Here is a 17,501-nt window from a genome sequence, read left to right as displayed (position 1 = left end):
AGACCATCAACTGTACATAGATATCCCTCGTGGGATCTTCATCAAGTTTATAGGCTCTTGTTTCGCACCCTTTGAACTATTGACACTGGTTTGTTCAAACAGTTATCGATGAAGGTGGCATTTCTTGTTGCTGTAACTTCAGCCAGAAGGATCTCTGAACTGGCTGCTCTTCAGTGAGGAAGGACCTGTGTACTTTCCATAAGGACAGGGTAACCCTTAGGCTAGGCCCCTCCTTTGTGCCTAAGGTCAAGTCCTTGTATCATAGATCTCAGGAAATAGTTTTGCCGGACTTCTGTCCTAACCCATCTAATGACATAGAGGTTCAGTGGAACAAATCGGATGTGCGCAGGGCTTATATTGTTATATACAGAGAACCTCATCTTTCCACAGAACAGAGGCTCTGTTTGTGTCCTATCACCCTTCATCACTAGGTCAGAAGGTTTCTTCAACCACAATACGCAGGTGGATTAGAGTTTGTATTTCTCTGGCATACCAGTCTCAGTCACTGCAAGCTCCTAGGCATTTCACGGCCCATTCCACCCGGGCACAGCTGCTACAGCTGCCTGGTCTAATCAGGACTCCATAGAGGGAATTTGTAGAACAACAACATGGGCATCGCCCTCTTCCCTTGTCCGTCACTACAAGATGGATATATATATGTCTCTTCTACGGCTTCATTTGACCGCAAAGTTCTAGAACACACATTAACGTTGGATGGGACCCAGGCCCAATCTAATTCCCCACCCTAGGGACACAGGGCTTTGGTATGTCCCCTCCGTGGGTTCTCCATCCAATCATGCTGGAGAAAGGGGCGTTGTCTTACCTGAATGCCTTTTCTCAGCATGATGATGGAGAATCCATTCCCTCCCATTAGGTCAGTTGGCCTGGTTCCCATATTGATCAGACACGTCGGACTAAAGTCTCAGTTTCACCTTAGCCTAAAACTGGGGTACAGTTGGCACAGAGGGGGCGGTACTAAATTTCAGACTTAGTCTAATTGGAGCAGATAGATTAAGACAACCCATCTGTGGATTCTCCATCATCATGCTGAGAAAAGGCGTTCAGGTAAGACAACGCCCCTTTTCACATTGTGCAAGGTATGCTCCATTTTTAATTGTATACCACTGTGGAAGATGAAAATATAGCCCCCTACTCATAATGCCACGACCCCCAACCGGTCGTAAGTCAAGGACTACTCAACCGGTTGTAAGTCGAGGACTATTCAACTGGTGCAGCACTGTTTGCAGAATGGGACTTTTGGCAGGCTCAGCAGGGCAGAGACAGCCTAGACAATTCCTATTGGCTTTTGAAAGCCAATAGAATTAGACTCTATTCAAGAGAGTCTATTCTATTGTCTTTCAAAAGCCAATAGAATAAAAGGGAGTAGCACAGCTAAGGAAAAGGGGGAAAAAAATGATGGACTGCGTTGTTTGGCGACCCCCGTGAAATGGTCATCGACCCCAAATGGGGTCCTGACCCACAGGTTGAGAACCACTGTCATAGAGTAAGATAAGGCTTGGAACAAGATAAGATAGGCCCCACAGTAATGATTTAAAACAAAGCTTTAACTCAAACTGTTTCACTATATAGAGGAATTATTTGTAATTTGCTAAGCTGTTGCAATATGTGCAATATGAAATTGCAAAGTAGATAGTTTTACATATATATTTAGAACATGAGCATTGTAACCGTGGGAAAAGAGGAACTGAAAGTAACAGATGGATGAAGGTTTCAGATGTACACGGGTGTATGTGGAAATTGCTGGTCAGCACGAAAGAACAAGGAACAGATTTTGCAAGATAATGATTATCTGTGGGTGGTCATTAGAATAAAAGTATCAAAATGATAGCTCAAGACTAGCTCCGGGCCATTGGCCTATAGCTATCCTTCGGAGTGCTGTGTCAGTGGACCTCATTGCAATGGGTTATTAATGTAAGTGATGTTGTGTTATTATGCTTGCTATGTTTTAAATGATTAGCAGAATAAACCTCTGAATCTCAAAGTAAGAATTATTCTTTGTGTTGCTGTCTCTTGTCATTTTCATTGGGTTTTTCCATGACACCACCAATATTTTGTGGACTAAGTATAGCTAGGCTTCATTTGCTTTATTCTGAAGTGTTCAAACAAATACATTTACACACTCAAACAGACATAGTTTTACAGATAACAGCACTGTATGGTGCTAGTAATGAAACTCCCCATCCTAACTAATTAACCCTACCCTATGCCACCATCTAAATTTACATTGGGTTGTTGAGAAGAAGGTGAAAGTAACAAAGGAGGTGTATAATAAAACACACATTAGCCAAGAAAGCCAATAATCTCACAGAATTTGAAAGCCCAACAGTCATTTAATTTTATTTCTTATTTATTAGATAATTTTATTTCTTATTTATTAGATTTTTTATTTCTTTATAAGTAACTCTAGATAACAAACATGCATAATATTCCTTCTTCCTCCTTTTTTCCCACAACAACTCTGTAAGGTAGGTTGATCTGAAAGAAAGTTACTAGATCAAAGTCACCAGCTGGCTTTCATATCTAAGATGGGACTAGAACTTCTAATTTCTACACCAGTACCTTAATTACCAAACACTTACTCTCTCTCTCTCTCTCTCTCTCTCTCTCTCTCTTTGTTTTAATGGTATGGATTAGACTAATTGCTTGTGAAGATTTATGCCAAATTCTCAGTATAAGCCACAGAGATTTGTATTGCCAGTCAAGGTTTTTGGATGTTGTTGTTAATTTAATCTGAACAAAAGTGCCAGGTTAATGCATTTGTTTCAGTTGAAAATGAATGAATAGTAGTTAAGCAGTGTCTTTGTTATTTTTTTCTATATAATGATCACTCCAAAAAATGTTGGATAAGTTTTGACATTAACACTAAACTAGATCTTGACAAACATCCAAAAACTAGATGAAAGGAATCAACTGAAAGATGAAGTAGTCTTTGTTTTAGATTAATCCTTGTTTGACTCAAAAGAAAAATAGCTTTGGTCTTCTGCTGGAATTTGTTACATATCCACAAAAGATTAGTGTGAGTTACTTTGCATTTCTAGAGACCTAGCATTAATTTTATAATTATAAAATTATTTCGCACACCTTCTCTGCTTGTGTCAGACTTTGTTCTATGTTAAGTCTTTGAGCTCAGGGCTGAAAAAATCCAAATGAACATCTGTATGACCATCCATACATGATATATGGAACAAATGAAGCTCCCTGTTTTATTCTTCTGTTATGGAAGGAAACGTCTCCCCTTTCCCTCTCTCCTCAATTAATTTATATGGTCGTTATATTTCCTGCCCCCCAAATAGTGAGAAATATTGCTTCCAATTTTTAAGAGCTAGGGTCAGAAGAGGCTCTGATCTTGCAAAATAAAATGCCTCAAGAGATTTATATCAGGGGTGTCAAACTTACCACATCACGTGACGTGTCACGACATATCGTGACTTTTTTCCCCTTACCAGAGCTGGGGTGGGCAAAGCTTCTGTGTGACGCATCTGGCCTGTCGACCTGCAGTTTGACACCCCTGATTTATATAGTCCTTCTGATTACTCATTTCTTTTCCCCAAGAGAAGTAAACCCTGAATGGAAACGAACAATTCAATTTGATAAAGAATTAAATAATAAAATGGAAGTTAGTATTAGTTATATATCTAATTTGCAGAATGAAGATTTAAAATAATGATAGGTTGAGAAGCAACAATTTCAGCAATTAAGAAATGTAAAATATACTAATTATAATTTAAAAAATGAAATAAATTCATCAAAGAATGTCATTTTATGTTTATTGGACCCCTCAAGAAAGTTTTAAAAAAGAATGAATTTCAGATTTTGTATGTTGGCATTGCAAGAAACTTGAAAGTTCTTTAGCTCATATACTCTGGTCTTGTACAGCTTTGTTTTGGTTTCCAATCACTACATATGCCAGTACAATTTTAGGGAAAACATGTAAAATTAGAGTTTGTCTTCTCATGAAGAACTTTAGCTCTATTAAGCCAAACAAACAAAATAATTGAATATAGTTAGAAAAAAAATACTCTCCTGATTTTAAAGATTGGGTTCAGAATATGTGTTTGTATGTATTTTAAAAATGGCCAGATAATGCAATATGTTTCTAAGTGATCTAGATTTAGTGATAAACTTAAAGATTAAATGAGCTTAATACCATAATCCATAGTTATATCTTTGTGTGTTAATTAGAGGATGTTTTTGAACATATTTACAACAACAATAGTTTGTTTTTGTTTTGTTTTTTGCTTTCATTCGGAAGTGTGATGCTGTAATTATTTTGCATTTCATCAAACAGTCAATAGTTGCTCATTTCTGTGCTAAGGCTGAATCTACACAAGGGCTACAATCAAGTTCTTCTTAAGAGTTTGAAGGCCCAATGTTCATTTAGGCAATTTCTTCCATATTATTCTTGCTATGTCAATTTAATTTTTTTTCTCCATTGGTTTTTGTACATTAAAGAGTGTGCAATCAGGAGAACATGGGGAAACTAGAAATGACTGCTAGCATTCAAATGCATGGCCTTGAATAAGGTTTATTTTTTTCTATGTGATATGCTGGGGGAAATCACTCTGTGTTCCCACCACCCCATAACAATTTAATTTTTGGATATGCTTCAAAATTTATTTCCATGATGAATAAGAGTTTGGAAAAATATGGGAAGTTCAGAAAAGAAACAAGAGGAAATCAAATAGCAGATGGTGGAAACTATAGCAGTCCCTCTTTCCATTTTACATTTCTGCTGTATTTTATAGCTGAAAAGCAGAAAGAACCTCATGTCACTTAAATTTGGCAAGCTGAGACCTACAGAGGTATAGATATCAACCTTGATTTCCTATGGCTGACTGAGAAACATCCTGTATTTATTAGAGTCAACTATTTCTCAGAAGCATATTTCAAAATAATAATGGAAACCCTCCCCGACTCCCTCCCACGATAATCTCACCCCCACTGTGTCAACACTGAAAGTCATTTAAAGCTGAAAAAGATGGGTATTAGAACATATGGCACAGTGAATTATGTAATCCCAGTATGATTTTAAACTTTCAAGGGAGTTTTTTGTTGTTGTTGTTGTTGTTGTTGTTTTTTAATCAGTGCTTGGAGGAATGCCAAGGAAAGAAGCAGGAATGTCATATGATGGAAAATGGACAAGAATGCTAAAAGGGATGCACAAATATGCATATTCGGTTTGAGTTTTTTTCCTCATATTGCTTTATTTTTAATCCCAAAGTTTCCTTCTTGGTGGTAAAAACAAAGAGTTAGTTTGTTACAGAGGGTGCTATAACTTGTTGAATGGCTCTGGGTCAGTATATCTGTCATGGCCTGCCTTGCCTTGACCACCTGGGTCATAACAATATCTGTTTCTCTCACCCCACAGTGAGGCCAGATATTATATATGCTTGATAAGAGTCGTGGTGGCAAAATGGTTAGAATGCACTATTGCAGGCTAATTTTGCCAACTGCCAGCAGTTCGATTCTCACCAGCTAAAGCAGTGGTTCTCAACCTTTTTAATGCCGTGACCCCCCAACCGGTTGTAAGTCGAGGACTACTCAACCGGTCGTAAGTCGAGGACTACTCAACTGGTGCACCACTGTTTGCAGAATGGGACTTTTGGCGGGCTCAGCAGGGCAGAGACAGCCTGGACAATTCCTATTGGCTTTTGAAAGCCAATAGAATTAGACTCTATTCAAGAGAGTCTGTTCTATTGTCTTTCAAAAGCCAATAGAATAAAAGGGAGTAGCACAGCTAAAGAAAAGGGGGAAAAAATGGTGGACTGCGTTGTTTGGTGACCCCCATGAAATGGTCGTTCGACCCCAAATGGGGTCCCGACCCACAGGTTGAGAACCACTGAGCTAAAGGTTGACTCAGTTTTCAATCCTTTCAAGGTTGATAAAATGAGGACCCAGATTGTTGGGGGCAATATATGCTGACTCAGTAAACCACTTAGTGAGAGTTATAAAGCACTGTGAAGCAGTATATAAGTCTAAGTGCTATTGCTAAATGCTTGAGCTCTCTAGGGGAAGACAGCTTCTATATTATTGTTATTTTGTGCTGTAATTTTCTGTGACATGACAGTATTCATTTTAAGGCCACATATTGCATTGAGATTCACACTAGCATAAATTCTATTTTTACACTAGTATAATTCATTTCATTTGTATACCACAATCAAACATAGTATCCTTTACAGGTAGTCCTTATTTCGTGACTGCCTCATACAGCAACCATTCACTCTGACAGTGATGATAAAACATAACTTTGCAACTGTCCTTGCACTTGCAGCCTTTGCAGGTGTGCAGAGCAAAGCAAAACTGAGGTCAGAGCACAGTTGCAGTTTTGCTTAGTGACTGCTAGGCTTATGAACTGGTTGCTGGTCCCAATTGTCACTAAGTGAGGACTACCTCCATATCCAGAATAAAGGAGGATTAAATTAGGGACAGAGAACCTATGGTCTTTTAGCTGCTTTTGGATGCAACTGCACCCTTCCTGATGGGAGTTGATTAATAGAATCTCTTTTCTTACAATTGGTTTAGAGCTGTGGTTCTCAAAGAGTGGTCTGGAAATCCTTAGGAATCTCTGAGATCCTTTCATGGGATTCACCAAGTTAAATAAACAAATATTTTTAAAAATTCTCAATTTTAATTTCTAATACAGTAAATATTGATAAATACCATCCACATAAATAAAAGGTCTTTGCCATCTTCTACAATTTTTAAGAATCTAAGGGGACCCAAAAACATCAAGTTTGAGAAACATTGGTTTAAATGATTTTAAAAAAAAACAGCATGGAAAGGCAGTATGTTTGCTTTCACTCAGTCAAAGGTATGTGCTAGAGAGAAATAATATTGCTAACCTTGGAAGTAAATTTCAATCAGATTAAGAGGGGAGACAAATTAAGTTTCATGCAAAGGAGGCAAAACCGAAACTGAAAAGCACATGCTCCACCCCTTTTTATACACTCAGCTCAGGAGGTGGCAAACAATCAGATTACAGTGTTCTCCCGCTTAAATGCATACTAACTAGTCTGTAGACCGAAAGTCTGGCTGGCAAACCATATGGTCAGCTAACCGTTCCTATACAGATTCCAACAACCTGTTTCATAATTTTAACTCAATACATTACAATTACGATCAAGAATTATCTAAAAATCATTACCTTTGTTTAAAATAATCTGTTAAATTGCATTAAGTTATTTATAAAAAAAAACATAAAGAGGCTCAAGTAATTGCCAGAGATTTAGCAAAGGCCTTGCATAAGCCACCCTTGGGTCCTCTCTGGTCCACCCTACTCACCCATTCTTGAGCCATAAAGAGGCTTGTGAACAATCAGACTAGTTACAGACAGAGAGGAAGTAAAAGGGAACAACAATTGCATCTTGCAATTTTCAAGAACGTTTTCATGATTCTCTTAATACACTGTTCCATTCCCTAGGTACTGTATGTTATCTCACAGTGAAGCCTGGTTCTTAGGATCCTATTGTTTTTTTCTTCATTACTGTTCATACATTTTTCCATGCCCAGCCACCCAACCCCTCCCCACTCGCCCACAAATCCTCATGTATCTGTGCATCAAAGCATCCAATTTGGAAAAGATACATGGGATCCATTTCTGCACTCTATTAAACGAGATGCACCTTTGTCTTGAATAGAGGGGAGGATTACAGATAATTAATCTTTTGGATTAATATAACTTAACAATTACACCTAGGTACTTTTGAATTCAGGTTTAGAAGGTCAATCTTTGGGAAACTGAGTTTTCAAAGCAAAAATTAAGAACTGGGCATGAATGAGAGGGAAAGGATCCGTGAAATGTTGCACTAACCTTCTATTACAAATATGTGGCATTTGTATGATCAAATATATATGTTTGTTCAAATTACATCGTTGCCCATCTCAACTGCAAGGCTCTGGGTAGCATACGACAATGTTAAAACAATAAAACTACAAAAAACAATCAAACCATATTTGATAAAAAAATATACAAAGCAATAAAATTAAATTAACATAATCCACAGCTGGGGTCTAAAAACAATCTACAGCATTGCCATTATATGAGCTCAATATATAGCAAACTTCACTTCAGCATGCTAGCCAAATTAGTCTCCCAAATAAAGTGTGTTGGTTTACCTGACTGTAGAGACCACTGTAGATTATTGTATATCCTTTGTTCCGACAAGTTAGAAAGGATATATTAGATCAAACAGAAATTACTGTGTTTTGCTGCTTGGGAGAAAGAATGAAACTTTCTGCTGATAGTTGGTTCTACAATTTGAGACACATTATTATGTTATATATATATATATTTTCCTGAAGTCTGTGTCATATTATGTGAGAATTAAATGTACTGATGTTTTGTTTTGGTTTGTTTGTTTGTTTTAAAAGTATAATTTGCAGATAAACCATACTGTAGTATTTGTCAAACTTAAGTCCAATTTTTCCCATTTTTGCTTCTTTTACCTTTTTAAAAACCCAAAGAGTAGTTCTCTGAACATCTTATTATTTGGTGGAATTTTGATGGATGTAAAAACCAAAGAAAGGAAATAGAAAATGTAAAGAAGACACAGGAATGACATATGACATGTTGCATCAAATTTGCAAGAAAATGGCTCCTTTATTTTACCATTATGAGTTAACAATTTCAAACATTCTTTTATCTCAGCCTAATTTATTTCCCTATTCCTTTGCACTATGCTTATCATTCTTTAATTTTGTTTTCTTCTACAGTATGAATCTCTGAGCATAAAACTTTCCTCCTAAAGGTATGTTCAAATACTTGAACAGAAATACAACACTAATGTGATTCAAGCATTTATTAGTATAATGCATACAGCTTAGATTTGCCAGATCTCTTCAATTTAATCTGCCAGGATCAAAGCAAACTTTTCAAGCTTTCCAGAGAAAATACCAGAGATTGGATGGGGTTAAAAGAAGGCAGACTATTTTCTGCTTTAACTGATTCTCAATCAAAATTTTATTTGTGATCTAAGATCAAACACAATAAAAGACCAGCATACAATGCAATAACTATAAAGGGATTTTTTTAAAAAAATGTCAGGAAATCCCAAATATTTAGCAACTAGCAGTTATTAGCATGGAGAGGGAATCAGAAGGTTTCTAACAAATATAGCTATTAATAGGAATTTTGCAACCTTCTTAGAAGTTTCCGAAGAGTTTTTAAACAATTCATCTCATCCAGTTATTAAACTGAACTGAATTGGTTTAAGTTGACTGAGTTGAATTGACTTGACTAAACTGAATTGACTTCAAGCAGCTATCAATACTTAATACTGCTGTTAGTTTATTGTCAATTCTTACCAAGCTCCACTCATGAGCTATCCACCAGAATTTGTCTATCCAGATTTCTAAATCTCAAGGATAATGCAATTCTGTTTTTATTCCAGACATTAAAGGCAATATGCTACTCTCCCTATTCAGAAAGCATCATTCTCTCCTTGTACCTGAAAGCATCAAATTAGCTTAGGACATTCAAGATGGACCATGAGGTCCTTATATAACTGTTTCTTCCCAGCCCTCCCATCCCACCAACATATTGCACTTGAGGCAGTTGGCACACTCTGTGGGGCTGTTTCTGCTAAATCACATTTCTATTTCTCCGGCATAGTCCTCCTTGTCTCAGAATTGGAGGCTCCCAAAATCTGAAAATTCTGTGCCTGGGGAATCGACATATGATTGGAATTTAACCATATTGACTGAATACTTTACCTTAAAGGACATTTAGCATAACTATGACTCAAATAAGATTAGAACGGGAAATAAAGGAGAGTAAACTCCCAGGAGTTATTTTTAAGCAATGTTGAGTACTGATAAAGAAGAAAGATGGGATATAAATTTAGTAATGAATAATACTTTTTTTTTTAAAGGGATGGTCTATTGATGAGGAGGAATGACAAAGAAACTCAACGTGTATTGTTTAAGAGAGAGAAATGTGTGGTGCCAACTATTATAAGAAATGAAATGTGACAAATTTCCTAGGTCTGAGGGTAATAAGAGAAAAATAATAATAAATAAAACCTTGGGTATCAACTGAGACAGGCAATAAGATGCATTAGTTTCATTTGTCAGTTTATGGAATGAGTTTTGCTCAAAATGTTCATTCGGATTGGGCATACAGAAACATGAATCAAGAGCATCTCTCAGTGATTCCTAAGCTTCTGACAGAACCTCATCTTAATAGTGTCAATGGATTTCTTTCAATCTTGGTATAAACCCACCAAGCTAGATATAACAGATTGCTTTGCAAGGTATTATCTTAGGCAGGAGACTCCTATTAAGATCACAGTGCCTTTAGTCAACCATTTATATGCAGAAAGAAGTTTTATTCTCATCAGTCAAGTTGATTGCATGCCCAAGAGTAGGATTGACATCTATGCGCTAATCACAAAGGCAAGGCTAATATAAAAGCTTTGTGGATACAAGCAGAAGAATCGATCAGAGTTTTGTGTCTCAACTGTAAACACATACCTGGTGGGATATTGACACTATTTCAGACAGGTTAATTAAAAAGGGGGATAATTTGAACTATCAAGAGAAAAGCAGTGGCAAACCAGGGTCAGCACTGCCAATCTTTCACCTCTGGAATACATTCATAGATGCAATGGAAAATGAGACACTACTGCTATCAGGTGGGTCTACCTTATAAGGATAGCTCTTATATGGGTATTAGATTAGGAAAGGGACAGTAAGATATTGAAATGATACATGTCATTCTCTTAACTGGGAGACTGAAAAGCTAGTGGCCTAAGTGTTATCTGGAAGCATTCAGAAGAAATATTTTCAGGACAATAAGGCTGGCAGCTACAGTGAAGAGTCTGAATGGATGCTAAAGTATTGTTAGAAACCTTGGAGACCTGAACAATGCAATAATCCAAATTAGACTGAAATCCTAGGTATCAATCTTTCACTGCTGTTTTACTGAAATGTCGCTGCTTTAACCAAGATGGCAATTTCTTTCTTTCTTTTAAAGTACTTCATGAAGAATGGTGGAAGCAAGGGACATTTCTCAATGGGAAAATGGAGAGGAGGATTTGATTTCTCAGAGTGGAGCATAAATGTGGACAAAGGTTCTCTCAAACGTATAATGTAGAAACAATACCAGCTAATTGATTTATATTTTTATTTATTTGACTTTTATCTAACTTTTATTATTATTTATAAATAACTCAAGGCAACAAACATACCTAGTACTGCAATAGTGGTGAATGTCTGTAGCTCAGATGTAGGATGAGGGTGAAGGTTTGTTCTCAGAGTTTGTGGGTTGGTTACCTAGCCTGGTAAAGAAACATTTGGAAACAAAACCACAAGCTTGGAGAATGAATCTTTACCCTCATACCTAAGTCTCCTTCCTCCTCCCATTTTCCCCACAACAATAACCGTGTGAGATGGGTTGAACTGAGAAACAGTGACTGGCCCAAAAAACCCACTCAGCTGATTTTTCATCCCAAAGGCAAGATTAAAACTCATGGTTTCCTGGTACCTAGGCCAACAAGTTAACCACCAAATACAAATTTATAGTCACAGCTGCAGTAAAAAAAAGGGGTGGTGGTGGTGGATGAGAATATATTAGCTTCCCATTTTGCCCTCATTTTTTTCCTCATCTACCAAATTTAGAATTGGATTTTTATTTAAGAAGTTGCCACTTAAGTTTACCTCTTGTACTGTAGTGATGTATTTTGAGCACTCTGTGACCTTTCTGCAGGCTGAAAACGCCATGCTTCTAAATCTATGATAAAAATAACCCCATTATTGTACAACGGAAAACAAGGTAGAGTGATTTAGACACCGCTAAAATGCAAAACATCATTTTCCTTCCTGTCCCTAGGACTGCAAACATTACACGCTGCCATGCAATTTACAATGCAAGCGTTTATTGGGATGTATATAAGTGATTTGTGGATTACGTTTATCACACATTAATATTTTAAGTTCTGCCAGACTGCAAGTTCTAAACCCAAGGCCATAAGAATAATAATGTGACAAGAACTGGTATAACAATGCCTTCTTTAAGAGACGATAGGAAATAACTTAGCAGGAAGCAGAACAGGATTTTTAAAACTTTTGTATGGTTTTATAGCACATGTTCAGGACTCATTATAAAATAATATTTTAATATAGATAATTCTTGCAGGTAATGACCATAAAATAACATGAGTTTCTAATGACTGCAATTAATTATAATTATGCTTATAATACTTTAGAATATATATATATATATATATAGTTTTTATTAAAACAAACTTAGCGTGGTTGTACATATTCTATTTTTCCTTGGAACTTTTTTTATTGCTTTCATAGTGTCTATGAAATCCTGCTATTTTTAGTCAACAGTATTTTCTCTTTTATTATAATAGTAAAGCAGACACACCATATATGCAAAACCCATTAGCACTGTAAATTAAGCTGACATTCTCTTTTATTACTATTAAAATATCTTAATGGTTATTGCTATATCTTGAGATATATAGATTAACCTTCTAAGAGTGATCCTGATTTTAATAAGATCCACACAGCAGTTGTGCAATTCTCATTGCTAATTTAATAAAGCATACAAGAGACTTTTATAAGCTGTAGAAGTATTCAGTATTTAACTTGCTCATGCAGCCAGTTGTTTACCATGCATAAAGCAACATAATGTATGTTAACAAAAATCTGCCAAATATTTATTTATTTACTCATCAAATTTATATCACCATTCATCTCACAAGAAATGATTCTGGGCAGCCTGCAATAGTCAAGTCAAGCAACAATATAAAAACAATAATTGTAAAAAATATAAACAGTCTTTATTAAAAATTAAAATATTATTAAAAATTAAAATACAGAAACCACAAAGCACAGAGAGAGTGAGAATAAAAACCACAATAGGGGAGCCATCTTAGAATATCACTGTTTCCCTGGGACTCCCAAATCTAATAACGTAACCAGACCTTGAGGGACTTTCAGAACATTGATAGGGATTGAGTTAACCTGAGTGGAAGTTGGGTGGGAGAGAAGAATGTTCCATCAGGTTTGCCCCATGACCGAGAAGACCTGTCTCCTGGGACCCATCAAATGTAAGTTCATTGCAAATGGTATTCACAACATGCCTTCCGTGCCAAGTCTTCACTTAAAAAAGGTTTTGATCCTACCAACAATCTGCAAACCTCATTATCCTAAAATGGATATGTTCCCATCAGGCTTAAATATTTATCATCCCTTTTGAAAATAACAGTGCCCTGGGATCCAAATCATAAATTGTCATATTTCCTCCTGGGCTCAAATGTACATACCGTACATAGAACTACTAAGTTTACAACTAAGGCAGTCATCCTATGAGCCCAATACATTGAACAAATTGGATTCCCCTGCAAGGGAGATTCATTTACCTAATTACTGTCTGTGTATTAACACACTTGTATTTTATCACTTTAATTCCTCCTTAATTCCTCCTTTATATCTTCTTCTGAAATTAGACTATGTACTATATTTTATTTTATTGATAAGGTTGCAAGACTAATCAATCAATAAATAAACAATAAACTACTAAACATAATGTGGCCCAAAACTAATCTTGTCATAAGTAAGTATAGTTGTCATGATTACTCCTTGCATATTTAGTTATTTTTTTTTACTTTCTGTAATAATAAAGTGTACAATTTAATAACAAATTTTCAAAGATCCATAAGAAGGCATCTGCCAGCGGTTCAATAATCAAAGCAACATGTATGTAGTTCCTCAGAGTTTTCAGACTGAGTTAAACAACAACAACAATTTACTAGTTAGATCATCCCATACACAACTGAACAGTTGAGAACAGTTAAGAAAGCAATTCTACTGTTGTTACTCATTAGGACCAAGTATCAATTACACATAGCAAATGAAAGAAGTAGAGAGGAAAAGCCCAAATAAAACCAAATATAATCAATATGAATTTCTTTACTATGAGTAATAAAATGGCACAATAAACAGTATTTTGCTTTAAGTTACATTTCTACTCATCACCAAAGCTTGAATCTTTATATAATTGGTCACAAAGTGCCTGTTTGGTGAAATAACATCTTTGCAATATGCTACCGTAGTTGCTGAAAAGGTATAAGAGTTACAAGATAACTAGTATAAATACAGTACACAATACAATAATTTTGTTAAGTCAACTTGTTGTTTCAGGAGAACAGCGGAACTGACTTTAATATGCGGAGTTTTTGCATGGTCTGTTTCCAACCCATTTTTCCCATGTAGTTACAGCAACTATTCAGATTTCCTAAAAGTGTTCAACTATACAAATTCACTTTATGAAGAAATGCTAGTTTCACATGAAATGATGTCCCAAAGGAATAATATCAATATTAGTTACTGAAGCAACCCATTCCTGCAACATTTCGATTAAGCAATAGAAGCGTTTTAGGGTATATCAGTTTAACAATCCACCTAAAAATAATTATTACAGAAATGCTACTCAAGATAATTCTATAAAAGAAAAGAAAATGAATAGTACCAATCTTAAAAAAAAATGGAAAGTACATTAAAATGGAAAAGCATTCACAGGCCTGTAGAAAAATAAACATTTCAACAGCAAGCAAAACAGAGTTTCCTGATATCTCTTTTTAAAGACAGTTCTAGAAACTAGGTAAGTAGAGATGGGGGAGAAATTATTTAATTCTCACATGAATGTACACTTATCCAATTTCAAATATACCCTTCTCTGAATTTTGCAGTACAGTTTGTCAATCAAACATAACACTGCAGATTATCTTAGCTTGATAGCTTAATAATTTACAGGTAGTTCCAAATAAGACAATTGGGACAGGAAACTTTGCAGACATAAAATACAATGTCACATGTCCATACTGAATTACAATAACAATAGTTCTGGCTACAGTCATTAAGCAAATCACAAATGTTCATTGAGCACATTGTCACATGATCACCCCAACAGCAGGCAACTTCCTGCTGATTTTCCCATTGAATTTGTTTGTGGGAAGCCAGCAGAGAAGGTCACAAATGCCAATCATGTAACCATGAGATACTGCAAGCATCTTAAATGTACACTCGTTGTCAAGTGCCTGAATAGCAATCACACAACCATAAAGATTCTGCAAATCCCCTTTTTCAATGCCATGGTAACTTTAAACGGCTGGTAAGGGAGGACTACCTGTATACTTTTTTGAGTGTATATAGAATATTTTGCAACTCTTGGAAATCAGTTCAAGATGTTTGTCCCTACCATAGAAAGAAAATGAAGCAAAAATAAATTGTGCTATGCTGGTGTTTCATTTAGCACTCCAAGTTGTACTAAATCCCTGCAGAGTTGCCAGTCCCAATTGTGGTCAGTATGTGATGTCTACCTGTAAGTTATTAAATTAGCGTTATTGTCTGTCTGAATAGCAACTGTAATATTTAATATGTCAATCAATAAAAGGGGTAGAGAACTATATGTAATTATATAAATAAAAGGTTACATTTTAAAAACATTAAAACCTTACTTCAAAAAGAACTAGAAATATGCAGAATAATAAAGTTATAAAATAGAAGATTCATAGTAGAAAATCATGATATAAAAAGGTCTACACACAATACCTTTTATGATATTCTGTATACTTATAAAGCTGCCAACTATATTCAAGTCAAACCTGCAGGTAGAAACCATAATAATAATAGCTTCCTTCTCTTTCTATCTGTCAGTTACACAAGGCCACACTGCTTGGACTCATACATATAATAATCCAATACATTATGATATTCTGGAAATCTTCAGTATGAATGAAGGACAACACCAGCTAAAGAAGGGACAGCTATGATATCACATTGTGATGTATATAATGAAAATAATAATGTATGATAATGATCCTACTTATATCTTCATGGACTGCAGAAGGCATCTTGTTACTGAGTTTATTAATCAACCTTTTATTGCAAATAAAGCAGCCTGAAAATGTATTGCAAAAAAGGAATTTATTTTATTCCCTTTGGGCATTTCTTTGTCTAAGCAGCTTTTCATACCCTGTCTCTTTGAACCATCACAAACTATGTGTATTAGTTCAGTGGATTCACAATTTGATTTACTGAACATCGCTGCTCTGGTATTGTGGGTACACATTACTCTTTATATGACTACGGGGTGTATTTTTGGTCATTTGTTAATTAATTAATTAAATTTATATAGCCACTCATTTCATGTGACATGTGACTTTAGGCAGCACACACAGTTAGAACTAAGCAATCAAAACAATAAAAAACAGAACCATTAAAAAGCAATTAAAACTATAATGAAACCAAAACCATGGAAGATTACATTCCATACTTACAAGCAATATAACAATTTAGCTCTCTCCGACTTCAGTGGGATCTCTAAGCCCAGTGACCAGATTTTAAGGGACTTACCAAAAGTCAGTAAAATAGGGACCAATCTTATCTTGGGGAAATTATATTCAAAAAAGTGGGTCTTTAATGTTAGACCTGCGTCAATGGGGTTGCATCTTTAGTGTAGTCAAGTATTATAATTTAATAGAAGAGTTTGGGCAGAATTGCTCTTTTGGCTTCTATTTACTATTTTATCATTGTATAGATTTAAGCTGTGGAAATGAGTATTTTTTTTTATCAACATCATCTCCAGCAAGAACATTACATGGTTGAATTTTACAACATTACCTATGGAACACAATTATTATTATTATTATTATTTTAGAATGATGGTGATTTTAACTGGCCCACTGTCACTCCTTTTAATCCATATGTAAGGTCAAGGAAGGGAGGGAAGGAGGAAATTTCTTGACGGGTCTTTAGTGCTCTCTGAGCTTGCTTGTTCTCCTGCAGACATTTTCATTACCCTAACTAGGTAACATCATCAGTGCTAGTCAGTCAGTGACTAGCACTGATTATGTTACCTAGTTAGGGTAATGAAACCTCTGCAAGAAAACAAGCAAGCTCAGAGAGCACCAAGGACCCCTCATTTCAACCCTGCAAATATTCTCCTTCATTGGAAATTTCTTGGTTGGTGCTAGATTGTGAAAAAGAGATAGACTATTCTGCTCATGGTAACTGCTGTCATAGGCAATAGACAGATGTTTGCATGAATCCACAATGATGGCAGAAAGACAATTGTTGCACATAATGTCATTTCAGAAATGCCATTGTATATTTGCATTCCAAAAAATGAAGTACAAATGAAACTTGTATGATGAAATCATCATCCTATCTGTTTTTCTGTCTGTTTTTCTTTGTCTTTCTCCCCCAACCCCCAAGCTATTAATTGACTTTTCTTTCATGACTTTGTCTGATCGAATTAATAAAATATTTAAGTAAGGTAATTAGTATAAAAAAAGAATCCTAAAAGTTTGCATAATGTTGTGAAGCTGGTAGTAGCAAATATTTTCTTTGACGTCTGTCCTTGGCAGCTTATTTCTTATGGAACAGATTTGGGAAAATACATTTCTGTTCAAAAATGAATCAGAATTATTATTATTATTATTATTCTTTTTTTCTTTTTGTAAAGG

General features: G+C 35.6%; 1 long non-coding RNA gene across 1 annotated transcript; it reads left to right on the top strand.

The window, feature by feature from the left end:
• The first annotated feature begins 1,391 nt into the window (after positions 1-1,391).
• LOC120301203 lies at positions 1,392-16,241 on the top strand. The gene is made up of 4 exons (XR_005554828.1): positions 1,392-1,932; positions 8,737-8,771; positions 10,997-11,093; positions 15,691-16,241. It is a non-coding gene; the product is annotated as an uncharacterized LOC120301203 (long non-coding RNA).
• Positions 16,242-17,501: the final 1,260 nt, after the last annotated feature.

Source organism: Crotalus tigris, unplaced genomic scaffold (genome assembly GCF_016545835.1).
Source record: "Crotalus tigris isolate CLP2741 ecotype Arizona unplaced genomic scaffold, ASM1654583v1 scf7180000024370.6872682, whole genome shotgun sequence".
Classification (NCBI taxonomy): domain Eukaryota; kingdom Metazoa; phylum Chordata; class Lepidosauria; order Squamata; family Viperidae; genus Crotalus; species Crotalus tigris.
Note: the sequence above shows the minus strand (reverse complement) of the source record. Positions and strands in the feature narration are given on the sequence as shown.